The 14,859-nt window shown below is 37.7% G+C and overlaps 1 protein-coding gene across 5 annotated transcripts in view; it reads left to right on the top strand.

Annotated features, from left to right (window-relative positions):
* Window positions 1-1,581: 1,581 nt before the first annotated feature.
* ncor2 (nuclear receptor corepressor 2) overlaps window positions 1,582-14,859 on the top strand; it is a 216,904-nt gene continuing 203,626 nt past the window's right edge. For 4 of the 5 annotated variants that reach the window (XM_061986041.2, XM_061986039.2, XM_061986040.2 and 1 more), the window contains exon 1: window positions 1,583-1,997. The gene's annotated coding sequence lies outside the window, so the exon portion shown is untranslated. Of the gene's footprint in view, window positions 1,998-14,859 lie in introns of all 5 variants that reach the window. The other variant, XM_061986043.2, reaches the window with a different exon arrangement.

The following is a 14,859-nucleotide window of genomic DNA, read 5'->3' as shown; positions in this document are numbered from 1 at the left end:
ACAGACAAACATAGATCACTATTACATTCCTCCCCTTTTAGAAATGTATAGAAGTTACTCAAAATAAATAAACAACCCAACCAAAAAATGCAGCAGCTCAATTAAAAAACTGTACTTAAGCCACATTCTTTTCTTTTTTTTTTAGTACTGAACTCATAACCCTCATTTGTAAAAAATAACATGCTTATTATACAAACAGTATTTGTACACCTTTCACACAGATTTTTATACTGTCTTCAGAGATTCAGTTTTTTTGGTGGTACTCGAAACCTTTCTGGGTACCTGCGAAAGGGTGTTCAGCATGGTTAGAAAAATAGTGACAGAGAATAGAACAAGGATGGACAATTCAACCCTTAACTCAACAATGAGTAGATGAGTGTTATGTGTGTGTATATGTGTAAATAAATGAACACTGAAATTCAAGTATTTCTTTTATATATATATATATATATATATATATATATATATATATATATATATATATATAATAAAATACATATATATATATAGCTAGAATACACTGAAAGTCAAGTATTTCTTATATATATATATATATATATATATATATATATATATATATATATATATATATATATATATATATATATATATATATGTATGTTTGGGAAACAAAATCACAAGACTACTTCATCTCTACAGGCCTGTTTCATGAGGGGTTCCCTCAATCATCAGGAGATTTTAATGGGAGCATTCACATACCATGGTTTATATAGGGCACAGAGTGGGTGGGTACAGGCTGGCGTAGGGGCGTGGTGATTGGCTCATGTGTTACCTAGGAGGTGTTTCCGTCTGTGGCGGCATGCTGATACAATTTCGCTGCGCTTGTTGAGGGATGACAGGTCTGGACGGTATATAATAAACAGTTTCTCTTTCAAGCATAGGTTGCATCTTTTATTACCACTATTGTAAGGTGTGCTGGATGCAAGAATTTGCCATGTTATTGAATATTCAACATTATTGTCTTTGAGGTCCCAAATGTGTTTGCTGAGTTCTGTGGTATTCCGCAGGTTTTGGTTCCTGAAAGAAGCCTTGTGATTGTTCCATCTGGTTTTAAACTCTCCCTCGGTTAATCCTACATATGTGTCGGATGTGTTAATGTCCTTGCGTGTTACCTTAGATTGGTAAACAACTGATGTTTGTAAGCACCCCCCGTTGAGAGGGCAATCAGGTTTCTTGCGGCATATATATATATATATATATGAGAAATACTTGACTTGGTGAATTCTAGCTGTAAATACACTCCTACCCTCTTAGCCCGCCCCCAACCACGCCCCCGCCCACCCCGACCACGCCCCCACCTCCCGAAATCGGAGGTCTCAAGTTTGGCAAGTATGGAGATAGATAGAGAGAAAGAGAGAGAGAGAGACAGTGAGAGAGTGAGCGAGAGAGGTAGAGAGATAGAGAGAGACAGTGAGGGAGAGAGCGATAGATAGAGAGACAGTGAGGGAGATGGAGAGAGAGATATAGATATAGAGATAGACAGTGAGGGAGAGGGAGAGAGAGAGAGAGAGAGAGAGAGAGAGAGAGAGAGAGAGAGAGAGAGAGAGAGAGAGAGAGAGAGAGAGAGAGGCGGTCCAGTCCCAGTGCAGTGCAGTGCTGTGGTGTGTCGGCCGCAGGGAGTCGATGAGTGTATATGAGTGTATGTGCAGGACCAGGCATAGAGATATAGGGTGTGCAGGACCAGGCATAGAGATAGAGGGTGTGCAGGACCAGGCTTAGAGATAGAGGGTGTGTAGGACCAGGCATAGAGATAGAGGGTGTGTAGGACCAGGCACGACACAGCTCAACCTTCCGTGGAACAAATGAGAAGGAAAACTACTCTTTCCTTTGGACTAAATGACGGGAGACGGACGCCATTGAAGTGAGAGAGGATCGCTAATCGAAGCCGCGCGGCGTCGAGGAGGACCATCGGGGACCTTCGCTTCCAACACAACGACGACGCCGTCGGATGGTCGCTGGTTGAGTCCGCCGCTCAGGTTAGTCACCCTCCATTAGCGCCCCGTGGCTTGGCGGTGGTCTCTCCCATCTGTTACGGAGCCATTCTCTGGAGGAGAAACCCACATAGCACGCGTCGACCCTTTTTTCCCAGGCTATGTAAACAACCGCGCACTCGTTTGGCGGAACAATGAAAGGCAAGAAAGCGTCCTGGTCGTGACTTGTAACGTGGCTGCGGCGTCATAGTGTTAGTTAGTCATAGTGTTAGTTAGTCACAGTGTTAGTGTTAGTTAGTCGGCTAAAGTTGATGATTTAACCAGCACGTGCTACATGGCTAGGCTAGGCTAGTGATGCTAACCGACTATGCTAGCTGTCAGGGCTGCTAGGTGCTAACTAACTAACGCTCATTTGTTGACTTCTTCACATAAATCGTCTGTTTGCTGGGAAATCACAGCGCTCCACACTACCCAGCCATGATTCACTGTTTTTTTAAAATAAATGTCCACTCCTTTTCCGACGTGACAGTGGGATATTGTTGTTTGGCTAACTTCGCTAGCAGGCTTACTATTGCCACAAAGCGCCCTGTTTTGGATTTGTAAACATTGCTTTTGGGGGAAAGTTTAGTGTGTGTAATCTGTCCTATGTACTAGAGATAGCGTGTTGATTGCAGCTTGATTTGTAGTTTGACGTAACCCTGCACTGCTTTAAATCAGTGGTTTGCAACGTTATCTAACGTTTTGGCTGCATTATTAGACAGGTCGTGTTTCAGTATCTTGTATTATGTCATTGTGTTTATTTCATCCTGTGCCTGTTGGGCGAAGGGGAAACACAATGTCTGTACACTAGACTTACTGTGCTGGTTATTAGGAGATTGTGTGTGCTTTCTTCATCACTGCAGAATATAGAAATATATTGCTACTAGTGTTGTCCCGATACCAATATTTTGGTACCGGTGTTGTACCGAAATCTGTTACCCATCGGAATTTGTAACTCCAGGGAGCGATGTTCCCATGGCGTTTGTTTGATGGTTAAACAGCAAGCCCAAAGAGTAGGCGAAGAAGAACCCTTGCGTAAATGGCGTAAACTATCCTTAATGCTGAAACGTCAGTTGTCAGAATTTCAGCATTAATAAATTACACATATTCTGGAAATCAATGACTTACTTTCATTATAGTATGACTCCATTGTATCAGCTGTTGATTCTCTCTCACACACATACATTTTCCGGATTAAAAGCTATCATGGAATGAAACGTCAGTTGTCAGAATTTCAGCATTAATAAATTACACATATTCTGGAAATCAATTATAGTATGAGTCCATTGTTATTATTATTGCTGAAATTCTGACAACTGACGTTTCAGCAGGATAGTTTACGCCATTTACGCAAGCGTTCTTCTCCTCTTTGGGCTTGCCATTTAACCATCAAACAAACATCATGGGAACATCGCCCCCTGGAGTTACAAATTCCGATGGGTAACAGATTTCGGTACAACACCGGTACCAAAATAATTATTTCGATACTTTTCTGTACTTTTCTAAATAAAGGGGACCACAAAAAATTGCAATATTGGCTTTATTTTAGCAAAAAATCTTAGGGTACATTAAACATATGTTTCTTACTGCAAGTTTGTCCTTAAATAAAATAGTGAACATACAAGAAAATGTCGGCTCCAAATTTAGTCTGCTGACGTATGCAATAGCATATTGTCATGTATCATTCTATTATTTTGTCAAAAATGATTAAGGACAAGTGGTAGAAAATTAAATTATTAATCTACTTGTTCATTTACTATTTACACTTCTGTTCAAATGTAATAATCCCTTATTATTCAGTTGTTTGATACTTTACATTAGTTTTGGATGATACCACGAATTTGGGTATCAATCCGATACCAAGTAGTTACAGGATCATACATTGGTCACATTCAAAGCCCTCATGTGTCCAGGGACATATTTCCTGAGTTTATAAATCTAATATAAATTTAAAAAAAAACGAAAGATGTTGTGATGGTAAAAAATATTGACGTAATCATAGTAGTATCGACTAGATACACTACTGTACTTGGGATCATTACTTTTCAGAGGCGCTATAGTACCGAATATGATTCATTAATATCGCGGTACTATACTAATACCGGTATACCGTACAACTCTAATCTGGATATTTTTGTACACGTTTGATTAACACATACATGCAAAGCAGCAGATTTAGTCTTCATTCAAACCCAATACAGTTGTGCCTCAATTTTCGTATGAATCAGTGTTTGACGAAAGTTTTCACCCAAATTTTGCCCTCATTTTCGTATGCCGCCTGGTTTATAGTACGGCCAAGCTTTTTGCGTAGCAAACTTGTGAGTTTTATCGCTTATCTTTACGCTGTAATAATGTAATGTAAAAAAATATATGAAATGTAATGTAATGTAATAATCACTTGATCTTCTGTTGTTTGATACTTTACATTAGTTTTGGATGATACCACGCATTTGGGTATCAATCCGATACCAAGTCGTTACAGGATCATACTTTGGTCATATTCAAAGTCCTCATGTGTCCAGGGACATATTTTCTGAGTTTATCAACATGTTATACATTTTTTTTAAATGAAAGAAGATGTTGTGATGCCAAAAAATACAGACGTAATCACAGTAGTATCGACTAGATACGCTACTGTACTTGGTATAATTACAGTGGATGTTAGGTGTAGATCCACCAATGGCGTTTGTTTACATTTTTTCCAATTTCAATTGGTTTGGGGAAAGTTTAGTGTGTGTAATCTGTCCTATGTACTAGAGAGAGCGTGTTGGTTGTAGCTTGATAGTAGTTTGACGTAATCCTGGACTGCTTCAAATCAGTGGTTTGCAACGTTATCTAACGTTTTGGCTGCATTATTAGACAGGTCGTGTTTCAGTATCTTGTATTATGTCATTGTGTTTATTTGATCCTGTGCCTGTTGGGCGAAGGGGAAACACATCTTACTGCTCTTGTGATTTCAGTGCTATCACAATGTTTGTACACTAGAGTTACTGTGCTGGTTATTAGGAGATTGTGTGTGCTTTCCTAATAACTGCAGAATATAGAAATATACTGCTACTAGTGTCCTAGGGCTGGGCGATATGGCCTTTTTTTAATATCTCGATATTTTTAGGCCATGTCACGATACACGATATATGTCTCGATATTTTGCCTTCGCCTTGAATGAACACTTGATGCATATAATCACTCCAGTATGATGATTCTGTGTCTACATCAGTGGTTCTTAACCTTGTTGGAGGTACCGAACCCCACCAGTTTCATATGCGCATTCACCGAACCCTTCTTTAGTGAAAAATAAAATGTTTTTTTTCAAATTCAAGACAAAGTTACATGTTTTTGGTAACACTTTAGTATGGGGAACACATTCTAAGTAACAAAGACTTAATTTAGAGTTTTTTGGACACTAGGGGAACATATTCTAAGTAACAAAGACTTACTTTAGAGTTATTTGGTTAGGGTTAGGGCCAGGGTTGGAGGGTTATATAGTAAGGCCATGCCGAATAAGGCATTAATAAGTACTTAATAATGACTAGTTAAGAGCCAATATGTTACTAATTTGCATGTTAATAAGCAACTATTTAATGGTGAATATGTTCCTCATACTAAAGTGTTACCATGTTTTTTTTACTGGTGCACAAAATGAACCATGCATGAACATCACCTTGTTCAAAGAACAAAACCAACACAGTGCTTATACTCACAACAAATGACACACCTGCAAATCAGTGTGACTTCTGCTGTTGCCGTATCCGTAATACGCCGATAGAGAGAACTTTTTATTTACACAATGAGTCGGGTGTGTATTGACCTCCGCCGAACCCCTGAGCCCGACTCACCGAACCCCTAAATCCGATCGAACCCAGGTTAAGAACCACTGGTCTATATTAAAACATTCTTGTTCATACTGCATTGATATATGCTCATTTTAAACTTTCATGCAGAGAGGGAAATCACAACTAAGTCAATTGACCAAAACTGTATTTATTAAACAGTTATTCATGTCATTTCCAAAACAGAAAGTGCAAGATTGTTAGAGACATTTTTAAAACAAGCTATGAGTGCACTTTTGTGTATGATGTCACTAAGATGACATATCAAAACAACACTAAATTAAAGTGCACTTTTTGTACAGAATGCCACTACAATAGTTTAAAACAAATAAAGTGCTTGATGTCACACAAGATATTTCAATAAGTGTCAAATAAAAATGAGCTGCCTAATAGGAAATCAAATAGTGTATGTCCTTCAATATGTGGTAGGTTCATGCGGACATTATCTCCTTTTGTTGACTCTTTTTTTTCATACGGTGTTGATCTGGAAATGTTTGCCTCGGCATTTTGATGGTGTGGGCGTGTGGCACCGAACAGAGATGTTGACATGCGGAGTAAGCACTCTTCATTCTCTAGCAGGTGACTTTTCAAATGATGCTACATATTAGCAGTAATGCTAATTTTTGTAGAAACGCTTTTGCCCCACACTTGACATATTACGGTTGTCTGTTCGACATATTCCCACTTGAAGCCAAACCACCGCCAGACGATGGACCCTGTGCTGTTTTTCTAGGGAATTAATTCTTCCTTCATTTGTTACCAGATTCGCACCTTCTTTCTCTCATATTACCACTCGCACCACAGCTAACTTTAGCCATGCTGCTACCTCTCTGCTGCTACCTCTCTGCTGCGTATGTGACGTATGACGTGACGTGTGTAAGAAGGTGCGCTTGCTGTCTGTGAGGAGACACAAGAAGGAGTGGGAAGAGCATGTAGTGTAATGCCAGCAGCTAAAAGCAACTGCGTGAGAACGTAAACTCGAATATCACGATATAGTCATTTTCTATATCGCACAGAGACAAACCCGTGATATATCGAGTATATCGATATATCCCCCAGCCCTATACAGTTGTGCCTCAATTTCCGTGTTAATTAATGTTTGACGAAAGTTTTCACCCAAATTTTGCCCTCATTTTCATATGCCACCTGGTTTATAGTACAGCCAAGCATTTTGCGTAACAAACTTGTGAGTTTTATCGCTTATCTTTCTGCTGTAATAATGTAATAATGTAATGTAAAAAAAAATATATAATGTAATGTAATAATCACTTATTCTTCTGTTTTTTGATACTTTACATTAGTTTTGGATGATACCACAAATTTGGGTATCAATCCGATACCAAGTAGTTACAGGATCATACATTGGTCACATTCAAAGTCCTCATGTGTCCAGGGACATATTTCCTTAGTTTATAAATCTAATATAAAAAAATAAAAAAAACGAAAGATGTTGTGATGGTAAAAAATATCGAATTAATCATAGTAGTATCGACTAGATACACTACTGTGCTTGGGATCATTACTTTTCAGAGGCGGTATAGTACCGAATATGATTCATTAGTATCGCGGTACTATACTAATACCGGTATACCGTACAACTCTAATCTGGATATTTTTGTACACGTTTGATTAACACATACATGCAAAGCAGCAGATTTAGTCTTCATTCAAACCAAATACAGTTGTGCCTCAATTTCCATATGAATCAGTGTTTGACGAAAGTTTTCACCCAAATTTTGCCCTCATTTTCGTATGCCGCCTGGTTTATAGTACGGCCAAGCTTTTTGCGTAGCAAACTTGTGAGTTTTATCGCTTATCTTTATGCTGTAATAATGTAATGTAAAAAAATATATGAAATGTAATGTAATGTAATAATCACTTGATCTTCTGTTGTTTGATACTTTACATTAGTTTTGAATGATACCATGAATTTGGGTATTAATCCGATACCGAGTCGTTACAGGATCATACATTGGTCATATTCAAAGTCCTCATGTGTCCAGGGACATATTTCCTGAGTTTATAAACATAATATACATCTTTTTTAAACGAAAGAAGATGTTGTGATGCCAAAAAATATCGACGTAATCATAGTAGTATCGACTACATACGCTACTGTACTTGGTATCATTACAGTGGATGTTAGGTGTAGATCCACCAATGGCGTTTGTTTACATTTTGACGCCGGTGAGCTACGGTGTGTAGTGAAGCATGTTTAGCTATTCTACATCCTGCAGGGACCGGTACCGGTAATATACTAATACCGGTACTTTACTAATACCGGTATACGGTACAACCCTAATTGCTGCACAATCTTCTTTTAAAGCTGCTCCCATATTTGTATATCACCGGTAGGGCTGTACAATAAAAACAAAAACAAAAAAACTAATAATAATTGCGATTTTTCTGCCAAAAAATGTGGTTCACAAGGTGTTTACATTATTATTATTGTAGTTATTAGCTTGTTATCGGTTGTTGTTACTGTCACTTTGTACTTGTACGTCCATCCATCCATCCATTTTCTACCGCTTATTCCCTTTTTGGGGTCACGGGGGGCGCTGGAGCCTATCTCAGCTACAATCGGGCGGAAGGCGGGGTACACCCTGGACAAGTCGCCACCTCATCGCAGGGCCAACACAGATAGACAGACAACATTTATCTGTCTATATATGCTATATTGTTCGTATTTTTGTGCCAGATTAAAGTGAGTTAAAGATGATTGATACTACATTGCAATATGATCAGTAAATTAATTATTAGATCATTTTGACAAGAAAGCTAGGTATTTGATTTATAAATAAGGGGTGGGGGTAGAAGTAGGAATCTTTGGGCACCTCACGATTCGATTACGATTCAGGAGCTACGATTCGATTAAAAATCGATTATTGATGCACTTTTACATTTGCTTTCGTTTCACTAAATAAGCATTTATCACTTGCAATTTAAAAAAAAATCCTTTGGAATAAGAAACAAATTAATTCCCACATTTATTAAATTATTGAACATGTGTGCAAAACTGGACCATAAGTGCCTAACAGTAAAGGAGCTGAGGTGGCTCGCTGCAGTCAGACACATTAGAACTGTCTGCATCACTTTATTTGCAATAAATAAATAGATTATTGACGTTTAATAATCGATTCTATAATCGTCCATGTCCGAATTACGATGCATCTAAAAATGATTATTTCCCCCACCTTTAGGTTTCCCCCCAGTAATGTAAGTTTCACTTCCACAACCAGCTCAGTGGCCTTGTGGTTAGAGTTTCCGCCCTGAGACTGGGAGGTTGTGAGTTCAAACCCCGGCCGAGTCATACCAAAGACTTTAAAAATGGGACCCATTGCCTCCCTGCTTGGCACTCAGCATCAAGGGTTGGAATTGGGGCTTAAATCACCAAATGATTCCCGAATGCGACGCACACTGTTGCTCACTGCTCCCCTCACTTCCCAGGGGGGTGAACGTGGGGATGGGTTGAATGCAGAGGACACATTTCACCACACCCGGTGTGTGTGACAATCGTTGGGACTTTAACTTTTTTTTTTTTTTTTTTCCCACTCCTTTATGGATATGTAAAACCTAACCTTTATGTATTGTTTTATTTTTTTTGCGTTTTCATTGTGAATTATGTGTTTATATTTTTGTACTCTACTGTAATGGTTTTAAGAATGTTTTCTTTTTTAAATTATTGTTTCTGGTGCTTTGTTTTTGACATGTTCAAAATAAGCTACTACGACTACTAATACTGTTGCAATTTTTAGATTTTATACATTTAAATGCATAATCAATCAATCAATCAATCTTTATTTATATAGCCCTAAATAACAAGTGTCTCAAAGGGCTGCACAAGCCACAACGACATCCTCGGTACAAAGCCCACATAAATCCTCAGAAGTGAAAAGTTAAGGAAATTGTTACTTTTAGATTGCCAACAATTGTCTCATGTTGACACACATTAGAACAGGGGTGTCCACATTTTATATGTATCCGTCCATCCATCCATTTTTTACCGCTTGTCCCTCTCGGGGTCGCGGGGTGGCCTATCCCAGCTGCACTTGGGTAGAAGGCAGTGTACACCCTGGACAAGTTGCCACCTCAATGCAGGACCAATTTTATATATCTTTATATATATATATATATATATATATACATTTTTTCAATTTATAAAAAAAATGCTAAAAATAACCGCTATATTGTTATATATTTAAAGACACAATATGGGGCCACCTTTGTGTTATTGGTGACAAAGTATTAGAGGTTGGAATATTTAGACATCTCACGTTTCGATTACGACTAAGAGGCTATGATTCGATAATAAATCAATTATTTATACATGTATAATTATTATATATATATATTGTTTATCTGATCATTATACTGTATATTGTTAATATATATTATTATTATATATTAGAAATCCATCCATCCATCCATTTTCTACCACTTATTCCCTTCGGGGTCGCGGGGGGTGCTGGAGCCTATCTCAGCTACAATCGGGCGGAAGGCAGGGTACACCCTGGACAAGTCGCCACCTCATCGCAGGGCCAACACAGATAGACAGACAACATTCACACTCACATTCACAAAAATGTATTGCATTTAATTATTAATAGGCTCCTCTGGCTATTGACGTATGTACTATGTAGTATTGCATTATTTCAGTTTTTTCGATGTAGTGCGCACAACATATGTATGCGTGTGTGTGTGTATGTATGTATGTATATGTGTGTGTGTGTATATATATATATATATATATATATATACATATATATATATATATATATATATATATATATATATATATATATATGTATATGTATATGTGTGTGTGTATATGTACATATGTGTGTGTGTTAGGGGTGTAACGGTACACAAACATTTTGGTTCGGTACATACCTCGGTTTAGAGGTCACGGTTCGGTTCATTTTCAGTACAGTAAGAAAACAACAAAATATACATTTTTGGGTTATTTATTTACCAAATTTGTAAACAATGGCATAACATACATATACACACAGGGTCCATTCCCAGGGTTAATGTGGTCAACATATATGAAATAAAAACTAAATAAGATAAGGCTCAGAATGGTTTCTTAACAAAACCTTTCTACATATAAAGTGCTTTTTTTGATTGATTGATTGAGACTTGTATTAGTAGACTGCACAGTACAGTACATATTCCGTACAATTGACCACTAAATGGTAACACCCCAAAAAGTTTTTCAACTTGTTTAAGTCAGGGTCCACGTTAATCAACATTAAACTGCCTCAAGTTGTTGCTCAGATTAAATAAAATGACAAAACTTTTCTTCTTCATATAAAAAGTGCAACATTAAACAGTTTAAAGTCAACTCATCATGCTTAATTTATTACAGCATTTGGGAAGCCTGTAGTTGATTTTTATTATGTACCGTATTTTTCGGACTATAAGTCGCAGTTTTTTTCATAGTTTGGCCGGGCTCCAGTGCGACTTATATATGTTTTTTTCCTTCTTTATTATGCATTTTCGGCAGGTGCGACTTATACTCCGAAAAATACGGTAAATGTTATGTTATTTTTATCAACATGTGATAGCAGGTACCCTGCCATTCAAAACTAAGCTGCTACATTACTAATGATTAATGTAACTATAGCTGAAAAAATGGTACAATAGCAATAGGAGAGACTATTCATCCCTGAACACCATGTAGTTCATGTAGGCTTTATGATGCAGTTACATTATTATATCAACTATCAAAGACAGAAACTATTCATTTTACATAATGTCCTTTTTTGCTGCTTCAACACAGCTCAATCAACACAGAAAAAGGTAAAGTAAAATAACAGACAGACAAGGCTTTGCTGTCCGTAACACACACACACACACACACACACGGTTCAATACAAATACACGTACCGTTACACCCCTAAGTAACATACTTTCAAAATGATTTTGGATTATATGGACAGCGCCTTGTTCTGGACTACTGAAAAGCTACTTTGTGGAGACAAACCCTTTTAGCAGCATTTTGCTAAACCGAATAATTAATTAAGAAAAACTGTGTAGTGACCTGATGTCATGGCATGCTGCCGTATTGGATGTTTGCTTACATTGTCCTTGGCCGTTTGTAATAAGTAGCCTTTTAGTCGTCCACCCGTTTCGAACTAAGTTGACAGACCTCATACTGCTCTGACTGGAAAAGCATTTAATTTTTTGTAGATATTAAACAGTGATGTTTGTTATTAGCGCATTGACGGCATTGGCTGCAGGGCACACAAACTTCCTGTTTCCTGTAACCTCTTTTGATTGGACGGTAGGCCAAGGATGCACGGTTCGACAATTCTAATAGGCAAACATGTCTATCAATCAAATGCCGGAGACCAAGGGAAGAAAAAGTAAATATAAATATATGTAATCTATAAAACAGAAATCCTCAGTCTATCACGATTAGGTTGTCAATTTGAGCCCCAGTCTCCTGCTCAATATGAACAATTAAGATCATGAGAACACCACCAACCGCTAGTAGATGTTATGAATCGTAGTTAACAGAGCATGTTTAACAAATAAATGTCTATATTTGTCACCATTACAAGTTGAACTTGAAAATGCAGTGCTAAGATGACTGGCATTCAAGCTGTCAATCACAGCTGGCTTGCATGACTAATGCACATGTCTGTTGCATTTTCCAGAACAGAAGGATTTTAAAAAGTGATGAGATTTTTTTCAACCACTGTTTTCGTAACATAACGTTATATTTTTGCTGTGTGCATGTGTATTAGTAGGGCAAAGCTGAATTGGTCGGACAAGGACAAGGGTGGCATATAATAACGACGGATCATTCCAATGTGAGCGGCCGGCCTCTCGGCAGCTGCCTATTCCTGACATACACTAACTTTAAATAAGCTCTGCGTCTTCCTTCTTCTTTTCATAAATGTTTAATGGTGCAAACGTCCTTACGGCTGTCCTTATGTGCTGCACGTCCAATACATGTAGACCGCACCACACTGTAATTATAAGCGCTTGTTTGTACTTCAGTCTAACTAAAAATGCTAATGAAGGCTGAGCTCATGTTTATCTATTTAAAATTGCTAATTACCGCAGAGATACCAGTTGATGTGCAACTGAATGACAATGATTGTGATGATGCAAATTATTGTGTTTTAAAGCATTTGGAATTGTTGGGAGGGTTGAATATAATTAGTGATAACATCAGGGATGCCTAATATTCTAAAGGTGAGCTCAGGTTCTTCACCATGAATTGATTAACGTGGACTCCGACTTAAACAAGTTGAAAAACTTATTCGGGTGTTACCATTTAGTGGTCAATTGTACGGAATATGTACTGTACTGTGCAATCTACTAATAAAAGTTTCAATCAATCAATTCAGTGTAACAATGTAAACTAGACATGCATAATATATATATTTTTTTCAAACCGATACAGATACTGCTTCTTAAGACTGATAACGGATAACTTGAGTTAAAATCGACTCGATAATTTTTTAGCCAGAAAAACCCCCCAAATACTATTGTTACTGTGACACAATAAAATACTGGATACATGCCGGATAGTGGACACTGCAGGTGAAGTTGTAATGCGATACAAAATATGTCTTAGACCGCACGTGACACATGTGGCATTAGCAACACCCATATATAATGTATACATCCAAATGAGGGCTGTCATTTTTAAGGTGTGAACGCAAATTCTGTTTAACTGCACCGTTTTTTTTCTCCAAACAGGTGATTAACACTAGAGTCTCCTGCATTTAGGAGAACAAATGCAGCTGGAATGTATGTGCAATGTTGAAACAGATTTTTATATGAATATTGAGACAATTCAATACCGGTACATGTAGAATGACACGATTCAGAAACGATACATTTTAAAATGTAAAGATTTGGTTTTTTTTGGTAGGATTTGATCTATTGGATGCAATCTGTACAGTTTCTTGTTCAAAGTAGACTTTCATTTTACGTGGTGAATGATCCTAGGTCAGTTCTATAAATGCGGCACTGTTTTATCATCAAATAAATGTACCAGCAGACAAGTATTTGTGTTGCTTTTAAAATGACAGACCATGTCACTGTGTTTATTTATGTAAAACAACACACTTAAAGGGGAACTGCATCTTTTTTTGGAATTTTGCCTATCGTTCACAATCAGTATGAGAGACAAGAACACGTCCTTTTTTTTGTGGGATTTTAAAGAAGATTAAAAACTAGAGATGTCCGATAATGGCTTTTTTGCCGATATCCGATATTTCGATATTGTCCAACTCTTAATTACCGATTCCGATATCAACCGATACCGATATATACAGTCGTGGAATTAACACATTATTATGCCTAATTTTGTTGCGATTCCCCGCTGGGTGCATTAAACAATGTAACAAGGTTTTCCAAAATAAATCAACTCAAGTTATGGGAAACAATGCCAACATGGCACTGCCATATTTATTATTGAAGTCACAAAGTGCATTATTTTTTTTAACATGCCTCAAAACAGCAGTTTGGAATTTGGGAGAGCATGAGGAGGTTGAGGTGGGGGAAGGGGTGTATATTGTAGCGTCCTGGAAGAGTTAGTGCTGCAAGGGGTTCTGGGTATTTGTTCTGTTGTGTTTATGTTGTGTTTATGTTGTGTTACGGTGCGGGCGTTCTCCCGAAATGTGTTTGTCATTCTTGTTTGGTGTGGGTTCACAGTGTGGCGCATATTTGTAACAGTGTTAAAGTTGTTTATACGGCCACCCTCAGTGTGACCTGTATGGCTGTTGACCAAGTATGCTTGCATTCACTTGTGTGTGTGTGTGAAAAGCCGTAGATATTATGTGATTGGGCCGGCACGCAAAAGCAGTGCCTTTAGAGTTTATTGGCGCTCTGTACTTCTCCCTACGTCCGTGTACCACTCCGTACAGCGGCGTTTTAAAAAGTCATAAATGTTACTTTTTGAAACCGATACCGATAATTTTGAAACCGATGCCGATCATTTTCGATATTACATTTTAAAGCATTTATCGTCATCTCGATTAAAAATGCTTAAATGATGCGGTAATGGGAGTCACAGT

This window comes from Nerophis lumbriciformis, linkage group LG12 (assembly GCF_033978685.3).
Source record: "Nerophis lumbriciformis linkage group LG12, RoL_Nlum_v2.1, whole genome shotgun sequence".
In the NCBI taxonomy this organism is placed as follows: domain Eukaryota; kingdom Metazoa; phylum Chordata; class Actinopteri; order Syngnathiformes; family Syngnathidae; genus Nerophis; species Nerophis lumbriciformis.
Note: the sequence above shows the minus strand (reverse complement) of the source record. Positions and strands in the feature narration are given on the sequence as shown.